This window comes from Macaca nemestrina, chromosome 12 (genome assembly GCF_043159975.1).
Source record: "Macaca nemestrina isolate mMacNem1 chromosome 12, mMacNem.hap1, whole genome shotgun sequence".
NCBI classification, from domain to species: Eukaryota; Metazoa; Chordata; class Mammalia; order Primates; family Cercopithecidae; genus Macaca; species Macaca nemestrina.
In genome coordinates, this window is record NC_092136.1 from 130,245,494 (window position 1) to 130,263,222 (window position 17,729).

Genomic DNA, 17,729 nt, shown 5'->3' on the forward strand with positions numbered 1-17,729 from the left:
AAGGAAGGAGGGAAGGAGGGAAGGAAGGAAGGAAGGAGGGAAGGAAGGAAGGAAGGAAGAAAGAAGGAAGGAAGGAAGAAGGAAGGAAGGAGGGAGGGAGGGAAGGAAGGAAGGAAGGAAGGAAGGAAGGAAGGAAGGAAGGAAGGAAGGAAGGAAGGAAGGAAGGAAGGAAGGAAGGGCTTCAGGGGAAGTTTTCTGATTTGGAGAAATTACACCCCGGAGTACCTGTTTCGTAGGTTTGGGAGAAGTTGCCAATTTTGAACCTTTCTTTCAAAAGAATCAGCCTGTCCCCCCAAGTCACTTGTTTTTTTTCTTCATTACTCATTCCTGGTCGTAAGCTCTTCCCCCTGGAGACACCTGACTCGTTTCTTTGTCTCCCTCATTCTCTTCTGCCTTGGTGCACCCCCTTATTTCCCTCTTCCATTGCCTTCCTCTGTGTTCCTCCTCCTTTTCTTCTCTCCATTCTCTTTCCTCCCCACCTTCCTTAATGCTCTCCTCTGTCTTTATCTCCAAACCCTTCTCACACACCTCCCACAGGCTTCCTATTCCAGGGGCTTCTGACAATTTGAAAGTCTTGAGAGAACAAAAGAGAACTCAGCTGTCACTAAATATTCCTCCCCGCTTCCCCTCAGTCCCTTTCCCCAAGGGCTTTGGAATAGTTCAGGCCCCAGCTTTCTCCCTTTCTGTAAATGAGCCTCTGCCACATTTTCCTTACAAATAAGAGCCATTCAGAGCAGTTTTCTCTTGAGCTGCTTGGGGGACAGGAAGTGTCCATCCCATCTGCATCCCCCAGCCCACCATGCTGTGCTGTCAGACACCTTCCAGTCACTACACCTGAGGCCCAAAGGCAACCTACGGTTCCTGCCCAGCAAGCCCAGGGTGAATGTGGCATCTCCCACTGCCCTTGCACCCAGCTTCAGCAGCCCTGCCCACCAAGAGCACATGGCTCATGGAGCCTCTGCCAGGGAAATCTGCCTCAGGCTTGGTCAGTGTTTTAGGCAGAGGAGTCACTCCTGAATGCAGTTTAAATGTCTTTGGCAGCAACAGAACATGAAGGTCTTTTAAAGCAAGTCGTCCTCTATCTGTCAGAACAGGGGAGCCAGTTAAGATTTTATTACAGTTTATCTCCAGAGGTGGGGGTGGTGAGGGAGAGCTCGGGAGTTATTTTCCATGTGTGAGATAGACTGTCCTGAGGCTTGCTAAGTTTATAGATCACCAGTTGCCAGAGTTCCTTTTGCTTTTTACCCTGGAGGGGAAAAATAAAAAAATAAAACATCCACTTACAGATCAATTGCATTGTCTGCTGCTCAACAATATATGGGCCTAGAGCAGGAGGCTGTGAGCCAGGCCTCATTACTAAAGATCCCTGCAAAAATGGGTGCAACCAGACAGTCTCTCCCTCCAAACTCCTGACCCAGGATTGCTGTCCATGCAGCTGGAACAATGAGCACTTGTGGGGGTCCTCCCCACATCAGTCTAGGGCCAAAGGATATCAGCTAGGGCCCCGAAAGCAATACAAGGTCTTATACCACTTTTTTATTTTTCTTGCTTGGCTTTCTTTGAAATTTACATCCCAGAAGAATGTCCTGGAACTTGTATAGATAAGGGAGTTCCTTGGGAGAGATGGAAAGGGGAGGAAGAGGAAATGGGAAGAGATTGGCGTGGGTGCAAGGAGGAGGAGGCAATGATCGTTTAAAGGAACCATGGAGGATGGAAGTGGGGTGGTGTGCAGAGCTGTGGTGGAGCTCAGCCTCGGAGCTGGGCTCGCCAGGTTTGGACAGGCCCTGGGCTGCAAGCAGGGGATCCCGTACATTTGAGGTCCAGACTTTCAATCCACAGAAGTGTGTGTGTATCGCCCCACTTGATCCCAGCTTGCTTTCCTTCATTCTTTTATTCATTCATCTGAAAGTCCTTATGAGCATTTGCTTTGTGCCTGTTACTGGGGACACGGCAGAGTACAAGACAGGCACGTTTCTTCTCTTGGAGTTTTTGACTTGGCATCAGCCTGTTTGCCTCTGTGAGGAAAGACAGTCGGAGCACCCATGAGTCGTTCTACTCTCAGAATCCAGCTCTGCCCATGGTCTGATGAAGGCTGAGCCCCAGAGCTGCCATGTGAGAGGCTGCTTGTCCACAGGCACAACTCCTGCAGGGCACAGCGGAAAGCAAGGAGGCACGCTGCTGGAGAAGGCCGAGCGGCAGTCACCGCCACCCTGCCAAAACCTGCCCTAACATGGAAAAGACCCGGGCAGCCAGCGGCCTCCTGAATTAGGTTGTTTGCCAAAGCAATGCATGTAGCCCGGAGAGAAGCAGGCTGGGACTGCAGGGCATGCTACAGCTATCTTCAAAGATCTGAAGGAGGTCACAGAGCGGGCACGGTGGAGGTATGTATCGCGGCTCCAGAGGACACAGTTTGCAATGCTTGCTGGAGGTTACAGAAAAAGGAATTTGGGCTTAATCTAAGAAAAAATTATATAAAACATAGTAATGAGCTCCCTGTTCTTGGTGACAGACAAGCAGTGTGTGCACCAGCCTGCTAGTGATGGCACAGAAGGGGTGGCTGCACTGCATGAAGCTGGCCCTGCACGGTATCCCACGCTCCTCCCAATCTGAATACTTTATGATTCTGTAAAACACTGAGAAACTTTATTTTTAAAGCCACAAACCACTTATTTTTAATTGGGGTGTTCCTTTCCCATATTGTTATTATATTTTGTGGAGTGGGAAAAAAATGTTTCCAAGGCCCTTCCTTTTTTGCTGCCTCACAGAAGCCAGACCTGGGCACCTTTTCACATGAGTATTTTACCCTAGAAACTCTAGGCAAACAGGGCCCAGTGCCTTATACACTGGAAAATTACACAGCTCTGAGATCCTGAAAAGTGCATAGTGTTATCTCCAGTTTATTGTTCATTCTTAGAAGGTACTCTGACGATTATTTTCCTGTCTTGGTTTGAAGAGGCAGGAATTAAATGCCAGTGAGTGTGTGTAACAAGAACTGTATAACGCTGCCCTTTGGGAAGGGTGCGTGGATCAAAGGGGAAGCTAAAATTACTCAGATCATGTAGGGCTGCACTTTGAGGTTCTCTGGAGCAAGGCTTGTGATGCCTGGGACAGCAGTGCTGGCAACAGCAGGCCTGGTGCCCTGAAGCCCCTGCTTCCTGCCTGTTTCTCTGGAAGTCCGCTGAGCTTCATGGCCACTCTAGAGCACAGCCTTGGAGCCCTGTCCGCACACATGGGTGTGCTGCCTGTCTTGGGTTAGCCACGGCCCATGAAGCTATCTCTGGCTCCTGGGCAGCCAGAGGTGGGGTGGCGTGGCAGGGTGGGAAACCTCCCAGTCACCAACAGTGACCTTGGTGAGGCGCTGGGGGTGAGTCAGATCCTCCTCACAGACTACACACGGCTGCCACCTCCTGGAACTTGCCATAACCCAGGCAACTCAGATCCTGGGCCTTCACTTGTGATGGCAGGGACAAGGGCACTGCAAAGGAGGGAGGCGGGGGCAACAGCTGGGTGTTACCTGCCTTCTACTCTGGAAACCCAAAGCTGGAGGCTGCTGCAGCTCTGGGCACCCTGCGGGCTTCTGCCAGCCCCGCCTGGCTTCCCTCCTAGAATACAGTGGAATCCTCATGGGTTTATAAAACCAAGCCTGATTTCAGGAAAGGGGGTGTCCTTTAGGTCACCTTTGATTTATCCTGCCCTCCTCATCCACATCATGCCCCATGTTGGTAAAACCATGGCATATTTTACAAGAAGCCCTTTCTCTCTCTCTGAGCCGAGGTGCTGTTACAAGCTGTTCAGAGGCCCCCGTGCCCTAGTATCTCTGACATAGGCAGTTGCTGTGGCAAAAGAGAGGCACCAAACAAAGCCATTGGCCCTCTCTGAAGACTCTTGGTGACTCTAGAGCCAGAAGTAAACAGTGGGATGGACAGATCATCTCCTCCAACTCCTGTCTTCAAAATGCACCCGTGTTTTAATGGCTCCCCAGGGAAGGAGATCCAGTCACCGGTTAACATTCTGCGATGGTGTCTGATAGCGCGCACTAGCTCCAGAATGTTCCTATCCCTCTTGGGCTTTCTTTGTGTGTCTTCATCACTCCGACACTGGTGGTCCTTCAGGCCCTGTTTGCTGCAACCCTGACTGGAGCCTTCACATTTTAGTTCCTAATGAAATCTTCTCTTTGACTTTTGCTCATTTATAACACTTTGTGCTAGCTCTTGGGGTCCCAGAGAAATCAGTTTCTAGACCAAATGCCAAGTGCCATCCCCCAGATATGCAGGTGAGGGTTGTCACTAAAATGCCAAGTGACCTGTTGGCAAGCGGACAGCTGAGGGTGGCCTTGCTGGCTGGGCTAGGCCAAATGGGCTCTGGCAGTTCAATGTGTGTCATTTCTCTGCTGTTTGACCTGGTTCACATTTGGCTGGGGAGATTGCGCCCAGGCAGTGGGCCCAACTCAGCTGTGTCCTCTGGCCTCTGCACAAGATCTTTATCATGAAGCTAGGCGAGGGCTGTATAATCCTTTCTGTAACTTCAGGGTAATGGTCAAGGTAGGAAGGAGCTCTGGCTGACCTGTCTGGAAGAACAGGTTGAGGTTTATAAGGTGGATTTCAGTAGCTGCGGGGGGTTAATGGGTAGGGAAAGGAGAGGGGCTGGCCGATGATGGCCTGGCTGTAGCACTGAAGCCCAAAGACCCAAGGTATACAGAGGTCAAAGCTTCAGGTTGGGCAGGAAATTTGTGCAGGCCAGCATGGAGAGCCTTCTTAAGTCTTGAGGATGGTACATTCCCCAAGGGCAGTGGCCACATCGCAAATGTATTTTCACTCCCTTACAAAACTCAGCACAGTACTTTCACATAGTATACAGACGATGGTCAAGAGCACTGAGTTCCAAGGCCTGCTCTAGGATTTAGCCTTGTGACTAGGGTGAGTTAATTAAATTATCTTCTCTGTGCCTCAGTGGGCTCATCTGTTAAATGGAGATAATAATAGTACTTGCCTTACACGACTGTTACAAGGATTAAATGAGAGGATAAGCAATTACAGCAGTGTCTGGCAAATTTGCTAATCTTCCTAGGCACACAGCGGGTATTGATTGAGTGAATGGCTAGAATTCAGATGGAATTATATTGTAGGAGGACTAAATTCCTAGTTTGAGGCTCTTTATCTCCAGTGCTTAATTTTATCCTGGTATTTGTCACCTATTTTATATGCTAGAGAGTTTTATAATTACTTAAATCATGCCACCAAGACAGCCTGGAAGAAACTAGCGCATGTATTGAAATCCCTTCCACCTCAAGGCTGCTTGCTGGGGACAGCCATGCACTGCCGCCATGCTCTCCACACACGTTTAAGCTCAGGGGCTGAAATGTGCAATTCTTTGCTGCTGATGGAGCTACAGCTGCCTGGACAGAGCTAGGTTACACTGTTCAGCCCCATGCTGCAGCTGGTTCCTCTCATGACCAGAGGCCAACATGTATCCCATGGTTTGTTAGGGTCAGGGCAGCCACCTGGGGCCACAGACCAGAATGCTGCTCACTTATCTCCTTGGGGATTTGTATTTACCCCTTGGCCTTGCTGGCTCTCTGCTCCGGCCACCTGAGAAAGCTGGCACAAGACAACAGGAAATTGGAAGCTATGTCACAGGTCAGGTGTCCAGGGAAGGGTCTGAAGGTGACCACCCTGGGTGTCATGTGGAGGGAAGGGAGGACACCCTGGCAGGAAAGCCTGGACTCAGCTTGGGCTGTAGCCAACCCCTCTCTCTTCAAAGCACCCACCATAAAAGCTGTACCAGAGCAGAATGGCTGGGCCTCTCTCACCCCTTCCTTTCCCGCACTTGTGCACTGGCCTCATGACTCCCTTGCCAAGTCCCTTGGCTTCCCTCCGCAGTCTGTGGAATCTGAGCAGGATGATCCCTGGCCCAGCTGTTAGGAATCATTTTGAGGATGAAAACAATTAAGCTGGGCAAGAAGCCCACCACCGAATCCTGTCCCCGTTTTTGCACCCTTGCCTTTTGTTCTCCTTCACCCCTTTCCGGGTCACCTTTTCTATCTATCCATGAACCTGCTGAGAACATTCACTGACAGTGTGCTGGCTCTGGAGGCACCCACCCAACCCTGTGGATTTGGAGATCCTGGGGTGTGGGAGGAAGGGGTAACTGGATTCTGGAAGCATCTCCCCCCACAAGAGGCTGGGCCAGATTCAGCCAAAGTGCTGGCCATCTGTGTAACATTGCTAAGCAGTGTCCTTTCCTGGACTTGTCCTCCCTGCCCTCTGGGCATCAGAACTCTTGGTGCTGAAGTAACAGATGTGCACACTGAGGCATGGCTAAGGAAGGCTGTGAGCCGTTTGTCCATCCACCCCAGGCAGCCCTTCAGGCTCTACAGGCCAGGGAGCTCACTGCTGCATCTGAAGAAGTTCCTCAGATATTTTGAACCCTCCCTGCAAGGGCAGGACTAGCTGAAGAAAGTGCTAGACAGGGCCCTGGGGCTCTGGACTCTAGCCTGCGAGCCAGGCAAGGGGATGACGGCAGCATCTTTGGTCTCTGGTGCTCTACATGGCTCCTGAACTCCTCTGGACAGTGTGTGTGTCCCCTGCCCCCCAGGCCACAGTGTTCTTCCCGCTGCTGTGTCCTGATATCTAGGACCATGCCTGGCACACAGTAGGCTCTCAGCAAATTTGTCTCACTAAGGCTGGCGATGCCCACTTTCTGCAGCACAGCCAGCATCCTTTCTTCACTTTAAGGCATTGCTATTGCTTCTTCACCTGGGTTGTTTGCCTTAAGTATCAAAGTCCTAAGCTAAAGAAATGAAATGCGAAGGTGGCTGATTTCAGGCATCGACAAGGGAGAAGGTCTGTCTGGGGAAGGAGGCGACAATGGGAGCTTCCGGAAGACAAAGAATGCCTGTGAGGCTCAGCTCCCCACCTATCCCTAGAACTTCCTCATTATCTCTGTGGCCACAGGAAAGGGACCCAGAGGCTGGCTCATGCCCAGTGTGAAAGCTGGCAGCAGGAATGCAGGAGGAGCTGGGAAAAGCAGCCTGAAGTGCATTTCTCAGTGCATTTCTCAGTGTATCACCTTACTCTGATCCACCCTGATGGTGAGGGCGGCTGCCCCGCCCACCTTCACAGCTGCCGGGGTGTGGCTGGGGAGGGGAGCCTGGGCTGTGAGAACAGATGATTTCAATTTAAGCAGCATTTGGGGAGAGTCCTGTTCCACTTGCTCATTTTTCTTAGCACTCCCCCCACCCCTGCCCCGAAACTTGATTCAATCAGTGGTGGATGGGAAAGGCCCGTTTCCATGACAGCCCTACCGTGAGAGAGAAAAATCAGCCAGAGAGCAGGCTAGAGTTTTATCTGGAAGAGGGCACTTGGGTGGGTTTAGAAATGGAGGTCCAGCAAACAGTGAGACGGGCTCTCATCCCACGGTGGGACCTCAGACCCTGGAGAAGGCACGGAACATGGGGTACCATCAAGGATGTTTATGCTCAGAGAGACACACCTGCTCGTTGCCTGGTTTCCATTAAACCTGCCTGATCTCTCTGGGCTCCAGGCCTACTGCTTGGGTTTATTTTCATGGTTGATGTAACCCAACCAGACTGATGAGTCTGGATCTTTCCCTTTTTCGTACAGTGCTTCCTGTTTAGTTGAGCGTGTTCAATATTTCTGTGCACATTCATTTCCCATCTGATGTTTCCAAAGAGGACTGTGGTCTCAATTTCATCTTCCAAGGTGAATGCTCTGGAGCCCAAGGACCCAGATGTGTTGATAGAAAGCATGGTGTGGACGTTGTTCACAAAGGTTCAATCCAAAGGGAGGGGATCTTTGGGAAAGATTAAGGGTTTCGGTTCAACCTCTATACCCTTTTAGAGTTGTGGAAGTTGAGTTTCTAAGGAGAAATTATTGGCTGGACTTGGTGTCCCAGCCTGTGTCCAGAATGAGATGTTCAGCAAAGGTGTTTCTAGGAGGCACGTTGCTTTGAAAATGTCCATGTCTGGGCTTGAGGACTCAGGATACATCAACCCCTATCATTCTCTGAGGTTCTCAGTCTGCTGGTTTCCTTGGAGATCCATATGCCAGCCTAGCTCTGAGCCTGGCAGAACTCATGGCCCTGGGTTTGGAAAACTCCCCAAATGTAATCTCCTCCAAGGGTTTTGCCCTTTACTCTGAACTCCGTGGGGCCTTTTAAAGTAGATTGAATCCATATGTTTCTGATTCATTTACACTTAACTCATCAGAACGTTCCCTTTTTTTAAATGAGTGATTTGTTGTCTTAAGATGTCTTTGCAATCTTATTTATAAGAGCTTCTTTCCCCTTTAGAAACAAGATACCATGTCTTGTCAAGGGATGTGTTAGGGGGTGGCTGTGGTAGACACCTTCTAGTTTCAGGTCTGAGTCTCGTTTTGGTTCCTAAGAGGAAATGCGCTATTTTTGCAGAGCTGCTTGGTTTGAGTGTTAAAAGATTTTGTTTTTGCTCTGAGCATGGGTTTGAGAGCAGATATTTATACTCCTTCTCTTTGGTGGAAACTCAGTAAATGCTGCTTCTGAGTAGCAAAGTAACCTTGGGAAAATTACTTAATCCTTGTGGTCCTCCAGTCTTTCCTCTGTAAACTGGGGATGAAAATACCCCCTACATCACATGGCTGTCACGGTAATAACGTATTTCAAGATGTTATAAAAACATGAGTCATAGAATTCGCTGGGGTTCCTCTAAACAAGCCCATGCATTGCTCTGGCCTTTCCTTCATATGTCATCCCTTGGGTCCACTTTATTCCAATTAATACATCAAGACTCAGCCCAAACATCACATATTCTAAGACCTTCCTTATATATCAGTCTTGATCCCCCAAGAACAGTCCATCAGTCTCTCCTCTGTGTCCGTGCAACATCTTACCCATGTCTCCATCCTCCAACTCATCACTTGTTAGCCATCTGTTTATATAACCCTATTTTCCCTTTATAAAACTGAGATCTCCTTGAGGGCAGGAAAATTATATTCATCTTGGTATTTCCAAAGACCTGGACAGAGTCTGGCTCATGGAGGGGCTCAATAATAGCTGAAATTAAGAAAAAGAGACAGCAAAGGGAATACAAGGCTATAAATTCTTTTGGGATTCAGGATAAATCCAGTTAACTCCACCTGGATTTGTAAGAAGTGAGGCTAAGGAGAAAGTAATTAGTAAGATTTCTCCTTTTTTCTGTAAGAACTGTTAATGCCAATTAGAGGGCAGCTTCCAAAAACCACCAGCAGCAGCAGCATACTTCTTCACTAACTATATCAGATCCTTTAGTCACGCCCAAGATTTTGAGACAAAACTAGAGATACCCAACCCATAGGGTCATATGTAATAATAAATATCAAAGTCCTACAGTAGAATTCCAAGCTATTTCCTTCTTTAAGGTATATCATATGTAATGGGAAAGAGGAAAGTCGTTTCCTATTTTATGAAGGATTTTATTGTCAACACTGGTCCTCTCTCTCAATCCATAACCTATGAGCATAGCCTTGGAGAAATAAAAAATAGGTCCATATAAATTCAACATTCAGAGTCATTGAATGTTAGATATGTAAAAAGCAAAGTGTGACTGCTAGTCACTGTAGGTCTTGGGGCAACAAAGAAGCATTGAAAAGATCCCTGCCTTTGAGTACTGGTTGTAGATAAAGATGCACAGCCAACTGTAGGGCAAAGAAGATTTTGATAATTGCTAAAACAAAGGAACAAAGCATGGGTACAGAGGAGGGAAAAAGTACCTATGACCAGTTTGATCTTGGAAGGCTTCATGGGGGAAAGGTGGTAACATTTGACCTGAACTTTCAAATACAGCTAGAATTTGACAGATGGTAACAGAGAGAGCTTCCAGACAAAGAGAATAACCGCCTGAACATAGTTCATAAGGTGGACATGTGCAGAGCATATTTTATGAACATCAAACAGACCAGGCTGGAGTGTATAGTTACTGGAAGGAACAATGAGAAATTAGGACAGAAAGATAGGCTTAAGCTTGAAGTTAAGGACTTAAGACTTTATATGCAATGGGGACCACTATTTTTTTATGATGGAATGACTTTATCAGAACTGTGGTATAGAAAGATAATCCATGCCACAATCTAATAATAATAGTCATCCTTTATTGAATACCTGCTATATTCAAGCAACCATTCTAACAGATTTACATGAATTAATTCCTTTCATTGTCATTTCAATCTATGAGGTAGATTATATCTCATTTTACAGATGAGTAAAATGAGGCACAGATAGGCTGGGTGACCTTCCTGAGTCCAAACTGCCAGAAATAAAATTTTTGGCGCAGACCCCATGCCCTTAACACCTAACACTCATAGCAAAGAAGCAGAAAGTAGGCAATTAGAAGCTATTTCAGTATCTAGTAACAAGTTCTGAGGGCTGAATGGAAACAGTGGTTTAGAAATAGAAAGAAAGCAGGTATGAATGACACAGTAGAGGCACTGCCCCCAATTTGCTGTGGAGTGGAGGATAGTGGAGGAGAGCAGAGTCAGAGAAGACTTTGTGGCTTGGGATTTGAACCACAAAAGGCAAAGTAAATTTCAATGGGAAGGTGAAGAGTTCAGTTTTGAACATGTGGAACATAATACACATGTGAAACTATCTTGCAAGACGTTGGAAGTGTGGGCTGCAGAAAGTTTGCAGCTACAGATGTTGAAACATTGTGGGAATCACTGAAGCCAGAGTAGGTCAGGCCATCAGGAGCAGCACAATCTCTTTGATTCCTTGTAACATAAACTCTCACTCATTTTTCTTTTTCTAGTTACTTAAGGTATAAATTTCAGTTGTTGATTTGAGATCTTTCTTTTTTTTAAATGTAAATACTTATGACTACACATTTTTTTTTCTTTGCACTGCTTTCATGGCATCCTATAAGTTTTGGTATGTTGTATTTTCATTTTCATTTATCTCAAGGTATTTTCTAATTTCCCTTGTGATTTCGTCTTTAACACATAGGTTGTTTAAGAGTGTGTGTTAAATTTCCACATATTTGTAACTTTCCAGTTTTCCTTCTACTGTTGATTTCTAGTTTTATCTTATTGTGGTTAAAAAAGATAGTTTGTGTGACTTCAATAATTTTGAATTTGTTAAGACTTGTTTTGTGGACTAGCACATCCTGAAGAATGTTCCAGGTAACACTTGAGAAAATATGTATCCTGCTGGTGTTGAGTGAAGTGTCCTCTATATGCACGCTAGTTATAATTGGTTTGTAGTTGTTCAAGTTCTCTATTTCCTTATTGATCTTCTGTCTGGTTGTCTTATCAATTTTTGAAAGTAGGGTATTGAAATCTTCTACTACTATTGTAGGCCTGTGTACTTCTCCCTTCAAGTCTGTCAATGTTTGCTTCATATGTTTTGGAACTCTGATATCTGGTGCATACATGTTTATATTTGCTGTATCTTCTTGGTAAATTAACCCTTTGATCAATATATCATAACCTTCTTTGTCTCTTGTAAAGGTTCTAATAGTATGTTGTCTGGTTTTAGTATAGCCACTCTTAACTGTTTTTTGCTGATATTTGCATAGAATACCTTTTACAATCCATTTTCTTTCAACCTATGTGTGTCTTTAGATCTAAAGTGAGTGTCTTATAGGCAGCATATAATTGGATTATGCTTTTTAAAAAATACATTCTAGCAACCTGTGCCTTTTGTTTGGGAAATTTAAGCCATTTGCTTTGAAAGTAATTAGTAATAGGGAAGAACTTTCTTATTCCATTTTGTTATTTTTCTGTAAGTAAGTCTTATAGCTTTTTTGTTCCTTATTTCCTCCATTCATTCTTTGGGTTTAGTTGATTTTCTTGTAGTGACAAGTTTTGGTTTCTTTCTATTTTCCTTTTGTGTATATTCTATACATATTTTCTTTGGGGTTACATGGGGATTACAGATAGTATCCTAAAATTATAACATTCTATTGTGAATTGATACAAAATTAACTTCAATTGTATATAAAAACTATACTTCTTTGAAACTACTCCCAATACTTTATGTTATTGAGGTCACAAATTATATATAGTGTACACATTAACATAGGTTTATAGTTATTTGTATGCATTTGTTTTTTAAATCCTACAGAAAATAAAAAGTGGAGTTATAAATCAGAATTACAATGCCAGACTTTACATTTGTCCATATCTTTACTTTTACCAGAGATCTTCATATCTTCTTTGAGTTACTTTATAGCAACCTTTCTATTTGACCTGAAGGACTCACATTAGCATTTCTTGTAGGGCAGAACTAGAAGTAATGCATTTTCTCAGTTTTTGTTTTGTCTTTATTTCTCCCTCATTTTTGAAGGACAGTTTTGCTAGATACAGTTGTTTGTATGTGTGTGTGTTTGTTTTATTTTGGGATTTTAAATATTGTCCAACTGCCTTCTGGTCTCTAAGGTTCCTGATAAGAAACTAATCTTACTGAGGATCTACCGTATATAGTAACTTTTCTCTTGATCTTTCAAGATTTTCTTTGTTTTAGCCTTTCAGCAGTTTGTCTTCAATGTGTCTCAGCATGGGTGCTTTTGGTTTTATCCTACTTGAAATTCATTGAGATTCTCGAATTTGTAGATTCATGTCTTTCCTCAAATTTGGGAAGCTTTCAGCCATTACTTCTTCATGTAAGCTCTCTTACCCTTTCTCTCTTCTCTTTCTGGGACTTCCACAGGCATATATTGATCCTCTTGATAGTATCTCTAAATCCCTTAGGCTCTGTTCACTTTTCTTTATTCTCTTTTCTTTCTGCTCCTCAGACTTGATAATTTCAAATGTCCTATCTTCATGTTTACTGATAGTTTCTTCTACCTGTTCAAGTCTGCTATTGAAACCTTCTAATTCATTTTTCAATTCAGTTTTTATATTTTTCAGCTCCATCATTTCTGTTTGGCTTATTTTATAATTTCTATCTTTTTGTTGATACATTTCTTTTGTTCATACATTGTTTCTCTTTCTTTCTCTTTCTTTCTTTCTTTCTTTCTTTCTTTCTTTCTTTCTTTCTTTCTTTCTTTCTTTCTTTCTTTCTTTCTTTCTTTCTTTCTTTCTTTCTTTCTTTCTTTCTTTCTTTCTTTCTTTCTTTCTTTCTTTCTTTCTTTCTTTCTTTCTTTCTTTCTTTCTTTCTTTCTTTCTTTCTTTCTTTCTTTCTTTCTTTCTTTCTTTCTTTCTTTCTTTCTTTCTTTCTTTCTTTCTTTCTTTCTTTCTTTCTTTCTTTCTTTCTTTCTTTCTTTCTGACAGGGTCTGATTCTGTTGCCCATGCTGGGATGCAGTGGCAGGATCATGGCTCACTGAAGCCTTGATTTTCTAGGCTCAAGCGATCCTGCCACTTCAGCCTCCTGAGTAGCTGGAACTACAGACACATGCAACCATGCAGAGCTATTTTTTTTTAACAGAGACAGGGGTGTCACCATATTGTCCAGGCTGAGCTCAAGTGATCCTCCTACCACAGCCTCCCAATGTGCTGGGATTACAGGCATAAGCCACTGGGCCCAGCCTCCCTTCATTCTTTATCTATGTTTTTCTTTAGCTCTTTGAGCATATTTAAGATCGTTGTTTTAAATTCTTTGTCTTATGTCTGATCCTGTGTTTCCTCAGGGACGGTTTCTGTCTTTTTATTTTATTTCTTTGAATGGGCTATGTTTTCTGATTTTTTGTGTACCTTGTGATGTTTTGTTGAAAATTGAGTGCTTGAAAAAAACAGAACAAAACAAAACAAAACCATAAACTTCTCTCAGTCTTCACAGGCTGGCTTTGTGCCAGGGCCATCCTCATCTAATTAGCCAGGTATGTTCTGAGCCTTTGGATCTGTCTGAGGAGAAAGGTTAAAGTCGTCTCAGGTCTTTTCTGAGCATGCATCTTGCCCAGATGTGCATGGCATTTCTATCACCCCATATACACAGCTGCTTATACATGTCTTAATTCCACAGAGTCTTACCTCAGTTTCTCCTCAGGGACTTAAATGGTCTATTCTATGTTTCCATCTGTCAGCCCAGGTACATCTGTCAGCCCAGGTATCCACAAGTCTTAGTCTCTCTGCAGCTTCCCAGATAGTGCTGCTACTTCTCACTGCCTCAGCTCTGAGTTAGGTGCAAGAGACCAATCTTCAGGAAGCCCCCAGGTAAGTTAGGACATTGTGAATAAGGTCCACTCTGCTCCCTCCAATTCAAGTGATGGGATTGAGAACTGCCATCTCCTTCAGACCAAGATGGTGGCATGTCAGAGAAAGGAGGGGAAGGGTGAGTAAAAATGCCACAAAATTTTCTACCATTTTAAATTTTACTTATTTTTGATTGGGCATTTTCTTGACTGCTATAGACCTTTGACTGTTTTTCATAGCTCATATTAGAATACTTTATCCTGTTTTTGGTTTTTTGTTTGTTTGTTTGGTTTTTGTTGTTGTTGTTGTTGTGTCTCTGTGAGGGAACAAGGCTTGATACTCCCCAGTGTGCCATTTTGCTAATGTCACTCTCCATTACCATTTTTATGACTCCTTCTGGCTGCTGGATACCCTTGACAGACCAAAATGAAGGCAGACAGGAGAGTAAAAAACTATGTCTCTTTTCATGTGCCATAACAGATGAATTTTTCCTATGAACAGTATCTATGCTACTCAGGAATGACAAGCTATAAAGAATGAGCATATATAAACAGAGGCCTTGGAAAGCCCCAACTCTTTAAATCTTAACCACTATTCCAAAACATCAAACAACCCTATCCTTTTATAACCCTAATGTGAACTTTGATTTTGCCATGGTTGAGGTGATTTTGCCATGGTTGGTCCCAAAGCATATCTTGTTCTGGATAGGCAGCTGTGAAAATACTGACCTTCTTAGCTTGGGTTCCCCTGAAAGCAAAGTCGTTTATCTGGGAGGTGATTCTAAGTTGCAGAAATGAGGGATGAGAGAATGAGAAACAGAAGAAGAGGAGGCCAACATAAGAAGGTTGCACTGATGCTGCTGCCATGCACATTGAGAGCTCAATTTTGCTGATTTTCCTGAGAAGCATACAGAATCATCAACCCCCAGGAATTGCCCACAGAACAGATGGGAAGCCAGAGTATTTATTGACTGTCAAGGGTGTCCCTTGGGGAAATTAACTCCTTCTCTGATTTTCCTCGGAGCTGCACATGTACCTGGGTCTGTCTCTGAGGTATTATACTGCAGGTGGGACAGTAGTGGAGTCTGCTGGTCAAGGGTGTGTGGTACTCCGTGGCTAAAGCGGTACTCCATGGCAACTGGGGATGCTGATGTGTGTTGGGAGGAGTCAAGATGTCCACAGAATGGCAGTCATGTGACAGCCTCATAAGTATAGATGAGGTGCTCTACCAAACAGAACTCAACAGTGTAAATGTAGAATCTCATCTTTTCTTTTTCTCCTGTTTCCCTTCTCTCTTTTTTCCTTGTCAAATTTCATCTATTTATTAAGAATATTAGTGCCATAATAATATAGAACTGAATTCCATGCTTTTCCAAGTCACTGCAGTTACACAAGTTGGCCCCCCACCACCTTGTTTTCTTAGTTTCCCGGTGACTATTAACCAGAGACATGTATTTCAATCCCAGAGAGCAGTCCTTAGCACATTCTTGGCTTTTCAGGGTAACTTTCTATATGTGGAGGAAGCAAGAACTCAGGGTTTTCCAAAAAGCTGTGGGTTCGAGTGGTTAATCTGCAGTGGTTTGCATTAGCTTACGTGTGGGAAATGCAACACAAAGGAGGTGCCCAGCAACCCTGCACATAACGTGCAACCACTCATTCCGACTCTTTTCCCTGAGGATTTCTTTTGGCTGAACAGCAAGCTCTCTGGGCTCTGCAACTAGAGAACATCTCTAACATAACATAAACGTTGGGCAGCTGCTGGGAGCTGGAGAGGGCTCGGTCTGAACAGCTGTGTGAGGTTTGACCTTGGGGAAAACAACACCAAATCTCACTACCATAGGCTGGTTTCCATTTGGACTTAGTGCAAATGAGGCATAATAACAATTAAACAGATATACTTGGAAGGGAAGGAAATTAAAAAGGCATTTTATGTGGGGTAAGGAGAGTGGGTAAAGAGAAGAAATTTCATGGATGATAGCTGAGAGAAGCTTTTTTGGAACTGACAGAGGTAAAAACTATTACGGGTTGTTAGCTTTATGAGAGTAGGAACTTTCACTTTTACTTTATGTGATTCTGTACTGTTTAAGTACATTTGTTTATTACAAACATGCCCAATTTTCTAACTCATCCCCCTAGAACACAGAGAGACCCACCAATTATAGAAGTGTAGACATGAGAAAGGAGAGGGGTTGAGGGGTGAAGCTGTGTTTTAAGATAGCCGCAGACACTGATTAGACAGTTTGGGATGCTTCTTTGACTTGGATACTCAGTGGTAAACATCTTGGCTAAAAGATGTCCTGGGAAAGATTATATGAGGACTTGGGGCTTTAAATCTTGGGAGAAGACTTTTGTAAGATCACTTTAAATTCCCTAGGAATTGCTTACAGCACTATCATAAAAGGAACAAAAAAATCCATGTGAAAATATTAATCATAGGAGGCTGGAAAGGCAAAGACATTTGTGGCTGTGGACAATTTCAAATAAATTTTGTTGCCTTCCTTAAGCAATGCCAGCTGTGGGCCTGCTTTTTCAAACCAAGATGAACTGTAAGAGAAGAAAGGGGAGGAAAGGTCCGTCCCCCATAAAGACTGCAAGTGTGTCTGAATTAAGGCAGCTAAATTCTATTATTTTCATGTTCCTCAAATCACTATTGTAGGGTGGGGTTCATAAAGACATAATAAATGTTTGTTCAACTAAATATTTCAATGACCTAAAGTCTATGTGGATTAAGAAAATTAAAATTATGTTCAATTTTCCTATTGAATTTGAATCCTGAGACTTTACTAAGCTTAAAAACCATTGTGTTTTTAAGTGGCTTCTTAAACAAGTTTACCCAAAGGCTTGAGTCATTTGATGAATGTGTTTGCTTTATGGCATAGCTTAGCATGAGCTTTGCTGTCAGATGTGAGTTCTGGCTCCACCATTTACTAGTAATTTGACTGTGGGAAAATGGTTTGGCCTATTTAAAAGCTAAGTTTCTTCAGTTATAAAGTGAGTTTAATAACGGTACCTAATGTATGGAAGTTTGGTGATTAAGTGAGATAATACTTACAGAGTACCTACCTCAGCATTTTTCAGAGACAAAGCACTCAATGTTAATTGTAGTTGGTCACCAACATCTTCCTCCTCTTCTCCCTCATTATCTCGAAGAGGGGTGGGTAAACTGGGGACCCACTGCTAGGTTTTGTAAATAAGTTTTATCGGAACAGCGTCATGTCCATTTGTTTATGTACTTTCTATAGCGGCTTTCATTCTAGAGGGCAGAGTTGAGTACTTGTGATAGAGACCATGTGACCCGCAAAGCCTAAAATATTTACTCTTTGGCCCTTTACAGAAAAAATTTGCTGATCCCTATTCTAGAAGGAAGAAAATCTAGGGATGTGTTTGTACTTTTCCTGAGCTTAAATTACTAGGAACTCATAGCTTTGATTAGAAGAAACTAGACGAAGAGTTTGAATAAACCCTTAAGGCATGGAACATTACGTTTTCTTCATAGATTTTAAAAATATGCTTAGAGGCAGAGATGATCACATGCTAAGAAAGACATGGGGGAATCTTTAAACCTAAACATTCCACCTTAAGAAAAAGAACAGTTAGAATCTTTTGGCTTAATAGAAAAGCCACAGAAGCAAG

At 43.7% G+C, this 17,729-nt stretch overlaps 1 protein-coding gene and 1 long non-coding RNA gene across 15 annotated transcripts in view; one reads left to right on the forward strand and one right to left on the reverse strand.

Moving 5' to 3' along the window:
* The window catches only part of LOC105476181 (uncharacterized), a 127,475-nt gene that overhangs the window by 99,340 nt on the left and 10,406 nt on the right, over nucleotides 1-17,729 (forward strand). For 4 of the 5 annotated variants that reach the window (XR_003016815.2, XR_011611193.1, XR_011611194.1 and 1 more), the window contains exon 1: nucleotides 2,296-2,381. The exons of the other annotated variant lie outside the window; for it this stretch is intronic. This is a non-coding gene — a long non-coding RNA (uncharacterized lncRNA). Of the gene's footprint in view, nucleotides 1-2,295; nucleotides 2,382-17,729 lie in introns of those variants that run through there. 5 annotated transcript variants of the gene reach the window in all.
* LOC139357626 (uncharacterized) overlaps nucleotides 1-17,729 on the reverse strand; it is an 82,119-nt gene that overhangs the window by 22,419 nt on the left and 41,971 nt on the right. The window contains exon 6 of one of the 10 annotated variants that reach the window (XM_071075853.1): nucleotides 1,099-9,048. The exons of 8 other annotated variants lie outside the window; for them this stretch is intronic. The gene's annotated coding sequence lies outside the window, so the exon portion shown is untranslated. Of the gene's footprint in view, nucleotides 1-1,098; nucleotides 9,049-14,002; nucleotides 17,350-17,729 lie in introns of those variants that run through there. One more of the 10 variants, XM_071075854.1, reaches the window with a different exon arrangement.